Source organism: Ptychodera flava, unplaced genomic scaffold (genome assembly GCF_041260155.1).
Source record: "Ptychodera flava strain L36383 unplaced genomic scaffold, AS_Pfla_20210202 Scaffold_32__1_contigs__length_2955704_pilon, whole genome shotgun sequence".
In the NCBI taxonomy this organism is placed as follows: Eukaryota; Metazoa; Hemichordata; class Enteropneusta; family Ptychoderidae; genus Ptychodera; species Ptychodera flava.
This window is the reverse complement of record NW_027248354.1, coordinates 2,032,086-2,037,500: the sequence shown is the minus strand read 5'-3', so window position 1 is coordinate 2,037,500 and position 5,415 is coordinate 2,032,086. Positions and strand designations below refer to the sequence as shown.

Sequence of the window (5,415 nt, the reverse complement as noted above, 5' to 3'; positions counted from 1 at the left end):
ACCATCGTCTGCAAAACTCGTTTTGATGAGAGATAACAAGAATGTAAAGGAAGTCCACCACAATCAGTTATCACACACAGTGTCAGTAGAGATACAAGACCATGGTGCTAATTTTAGCTGTAAACTGGAACATGGAGACACTTCCTTTTTTGGTAGAGACATAGTTACATTGGATGTACAGTGTAAGTGCTTGCTAAATGTTTCGTATTTTCATAAATATACTGCTAATCAGTGCTCAGAGTACTCGCAGTTTTTTTCCTTCAATCAGATTTTCTGTATTTAAGCGCATAAGCACCTCTACTTCAAACCCTTGTCTGTAAACTTGATGTCGATATTGTTCAGCCCTTACATTGAGAGATACTCCTAAATTTCCCCAAAAGTCGTTCAGTAAGCCAAGGAAATCCGGCATCTGTTGGCCATCCTACGAATCATCACATTTTTAAGAGCAGTGTTGTCCTTCTTTATTTTCTTATAATTCTGGTATCCTTTTATGGGAGTTGCATCAAAGTTTACTGAGGTTTTATCCAAGATGAGGACATTGAGAAATCGACCAACACATAACACAACAATTACTCGCATTTTTGGGAGATAAATGATCAACATTGAACTTCATTAATAGTATATGCAAGAGAAACAATCATATAAATATTATATAATTTCCTCTCAACTTTACGCCCTACACTTCCGTTCAATTCTGTTTGTAATTTATAAGCGGACGAGCGATGAGGAAATGCCACATATAAATAAAATAATTTCTTTGTATGAGTAGTGTAAATGTATAAAACATCCAGTGCGAAGGAGAACATATCATTGAAATTCGATGATATATATATATATATATATATATATATATATATATATATATATATATATATATATATTATATATATATATATATATATTATATATATATATATATATATATATATATATATATATATATGATGTTATCGTTCTAATTCATAGATTCACCCGTCGCCAAAGTCCAACCATACTTATGTGTCGCTGAGGGTACCCATCAGACATTAGACTGTGAATACACTCCGGTAATCCATCTGATACACAGGTGAAATGAAAGCACCGAATGACGAAACAGCCACAAGAGATAACCCACTAATCATTGATAGTGTCGATGAACATTCGAATAATCTTCACAACTATACATGCATTGTTACCAACACATTCTTTGATGGCAGTGAAGGACGACATGATGGAATAACTATGGTTCAATTTGAACGTAGGTTAAATGTTATGCAATAACTTTGAAATTAATGAACTTCCCTTTTAAAATACTTCGGGGTAAGTCCTTAATTCAAATAACGTCCATATGGTTGTCAATATTTGTACAAAATAATTAACAGGACACCTTGGTAAATGCAGTCTTTTATGGCTTGTTGTTAACGGCAACTATGTTGCTATCCTTATGTTAGAATTGATATAAATGTTAAATTCGGTGACATTACTCTCAGTTTGGTAAATTCCCCTCTGCGTACAATTCTCATTTGATTAACCTTATTAAATATTCATCTTGGTATTTCCTTCCTTGATCAACAGACAAGCCAAGCGTCAGCACACCTACTTTATACGAAATAAATGAAGGTCAAGACCTTAAACTGTATTGCAATGTCAAATCAATAACACAAGCTATTGACATTGAATGGACTGCACCTGATAGCAGTATATATCCTGGACAAATCCTAACTGTTCTGAACGTCACAAGGATACACAGAGGAGTGTACTCTTGCCATGCAACCAATAAATTATGTGATGATGTCGGTTGGAACTTGAATGGTAGCAGTTATACATATGTCACTATAAACTGTGAGTGTACGAATCAAGTTTGCTTTTCTTCAAGGGCTTCCGCTTTTTTGCTAGAGTACCAATTTCTCTTAAGTGGACAGGGAATCAAAAGCGTGGAAATACACTTATGTTGTTTGAAGAAAAATAGAAGCGCAATTTAGTTGATATTGTCTTAAAATAATCTGAATTTATATGATCTAATTCAATGGCTCTTGAACACTTTTGTTCAGGAGGGAATTATTAGAGAAAGACGTGATTGACACTGGATGTATTGTTTGAGTTTGGCATTCTTAATCACACGAACAAACTTGATTTGCAATCTCCTCTTGATCGTCGTTTTATGTGCAGGCATCATTTGACACCTTGCTCATCTTATTCTTGAAACACATGAATTTATTGTATAAAAACAAATGGGAAAGCTCCTGCATTTGTTTTTACAGTCAAACCAACAGCTGCAAATTTGTCCAAGCACACCTCGGAGCGATACGGAAAGTTTGTGAATTTGACATGCTATACAGACTGCAGTAATCCAGCTGCTGAAGTGAATTGGTATGTGAATGGTATTATGGTTGATGGCATTATGGACAACATAACATTTGAAGACGTTATCGAGACTGAGTGTGAGAATGGTGGTTTTATGACGTCACAACAATTGAGTATATTGATGCTGCCTGGCGATAACGACGTGCATATAAAGTGTTCGGCACAAAATCCAAACTTTACTGAAGACGAAGCATCTTCAAATGAAAAAATCATTGTGGCCACATGTGAGTTGACCAAATTTTTCAACACTAAGAATGATGTCAATTTTTGTTTCAATGACAGTTTATGTCTAGGAATGTATTACCGTGGCCGAATCGAAGTTAGTGAATATCGATAGCAACCTAGAAAGTGGTTTATAAGTTAGACCAACATTAAGAGTAAACATTTTTTTTTCCTTCATTTAGTGTTTGCCCCTCTATGACTCATATCTTTTCATTTGAAATAAATGTTAATTTATTCAAAAACCCTAGTTCCACCAAGGCTCCCTGACGGCTGTAAAACAAGAATAAATATATCTGGAACGAAGGGAAACACAACAAACTCAATACCTGAAGGTACTTATGTGACATTTAAATGTACATCATGTAGCAGCAAACCGACTGCTGCCATACACTGGTATCTTGGTAACAAACCGTTGCGATCACCGGCTAATCAAAGTGAACATATCCATGTTGGCGTCTATGGAGGAAATATGACTGAACATAGTATTACAATTAAGTTATCAATCAGAGAAAACGGCGAAAATATTTCTTGCAAGGCCGTTAATGAATTGTTCCCATGGTCGCCATCTTCATCCGAATATATCATTCTACATGTTGTCGGTGAGTATCGTTCTATATGTTGTTGAACACTATATTTATCAAGAAGAAAACCATTTTAGCCTTGACCTTGTAGTTTTGTTGGTCCTATGGGGAAGAGATGTTCAACGTTCCGTCCTATGCCTGACAAACGGATGATTTCATCATTTCTCTATAACACGGACTGAAATTAGAACCAGCGACGTACAATTTACTACTTGTGGATCAAACTTTGTTTCTGTGTAAGGTCATTTAGTACTTACACAAAGTCGGGATATTGTCTTATTTTTGTACGTATGGTTTTTTATTCCCTCATTGTTCATGCACTTGTTTATCTTTTGATAACTACTTTATTCATAAATGCAGCACAATAAAGCGAAAACAAAAATTGTGAATAAAAATATTAACTTGCTGCTTTTGCTGTAACTTTGCAAGGAAGGTATTTGATCACTTGACTGTCGCTTTTTCGATAAACTATGACGGATAATTCGAAGGCTATTTCTGACGACTTCAGATACATTTATTTTTTTTAATTTTACAAAACTAGTACTATCATATTTACAGGTATTAGTCTGTGACAGTCACATATATCATGTTAAAGGGACAAAGTCGGCCATTTTTCATGAATTTTGTTTGATGCAAGATACAGCTTATATTGTTTCACATGTTTGAAGATACTGAATACATGGGTGACCATGCATATATTCGACCCCGAGTTTAGACAAATTAAATGATATCATGGCGTTAATGAATTATGGTCATGAACATTAATTCATTTTCGCGATGGTTTTATGTGTCGTGTCTAAAACCGGGGTCAAATATATATGCATGGTCACCCATTCATTCAGTATCTTTCATTTGTCCCTTTAACTAATGTCCCATTTATATGCCTAATAATGATTTTAGATTCATCTCCTACTACCAGTCTGCAATTTGCTGTACAAAAAGTTGTAACTTCCCTGACATTTAAGTCATCTTTATCAAACTGAATATTAAGTATTGACTTGATGCAACTATCGAAAGGCTATTTATTTAGTAATCTATTACTTCTTTTACAGATCGGGCATCGCCTTACGCCAAAGAAAATGTGTCGTCGGGTACTTGAGTCACCATAAGACAATTTTTATTCTTAATATCTACGTATTGATCTTATTAATTAATAGAATAGCTCAAATATATGGTGGTGATGTAATGTGATAATATTGAACTCAATAGGGTGAAATCACGATGCGGCGAAATTAAATACTGTAGTCACATATCAGTCAAACATCTCTCTGGTTTTCGGGCTTTAAGTCTAGCCAAGTGTTTACATGAATGAAATTATAACAAGGACGGAAAACGTAATAGATTGTCGAGCGGAACATAACCACGTATGATTTTTTTTCTACGTCTTTTTTGTATAAACCAACACACATCAGGAATATATCGAAATTGGTAAGCTATACTTCAATAAAAAGGAACCCGAACCTCGATGTAGAACTCAGTAAACAGTTTATATCGAAAATCGGACAGCATAAAACGGTTTCTCATAACGAATATACCGAATAACAAATATAACTAGAAAGTAGTTAATTCTAAAATGAACTACTTATAACCCAGCAGTTTTTTTGGCACATTAAACAAGCAATAGAGTACAGAATTCTGATTAAGTCTATTCATTAGTACATTATGCTCCAACTTTAAGGTCACCAGTAAAACTTGTACGTTTGTCCAATATTTTTGTCATTTTGGCGTTTATTGTTCACTTATGAGGCCCTGAAATATTTCTGTGGGTCAGAGTGATTTGTTATATTGTAGTTTTGGTGTCATGAAGCGAGATCGATATAGGTTTCTTTTACCAGTAATCAAGATTATTGTATATTAAATCACGGAAGTGACTCTACGTTTGGTATTGTACTCTGTACTTCTTCAAAAGTTTCAGTCTACACATCGACCGACTTTTGATTGCAATTGAGACATTAAAATCTATACGCACGGATTGGAGACCATTAAATCCCTGTCCCGATTTCACTTTATAATTTGACCATTCCCCATGTTGAGGTTTAGTTACTTTTACCTTTGTTTCTGCTTTTTGTACAGAAACTCAATATCCTACAGATGCGTCTCGAAAACATACAAATCACATTGAATCCGGCAAAGGAAACGTTGAACAAAAGAGCCACGATGTCATTATTGCTGTAGTAAGGTGCCTAATTGTCATCACATCATTATCTGTGGTCATACTGGTTGTACTTGTTACTAATAAACACCGACGATCTGCACGAAAACCGAGTAA

At 34.8% G+C, this 5,415-nt stretch overlaps 2 long non-coding RNA genes across 2 annotated transcripts in view; both read left to right on the top strand.

Annotated features, from left to right (window-relative positions):
- The window catches only part of LOC139127492 (uncharacterized), a 5,522-nt gene extending 3,712 nt beyond the window's left edge, over nt 1-1,810 (top strand). The window contains exons 2-4 of the long non-coding RNA XR_011551021.1: nt 1-182; nt 967-1,237; nt 1,555-1,810. The exon at nt 1-182 is cut by the window's left edge and continues 103 nt beyond it. This is a non-coding gene — a long non-coding RNA (uncharacterized lncRNA). The remainder of the gene's footprint in view (nt 183-966; nt 1,238-1,554) is intronic.
- Nucleotides 1,811-2,246: 436 nt separating this feature from the next.
- Nucleotides 2,247-5,415, top strand: LOC139127481 (uncharacterized). Its single transcript, XR_011551017.1, has 4 exons — nt 2,247-2,567; nt 2,814-3,164; nt 4,199-4,237; nt 5,220-5,415. It is a non-coding gene; the product is annotated as an uncharacterized lncRNA (long non-coding RNA).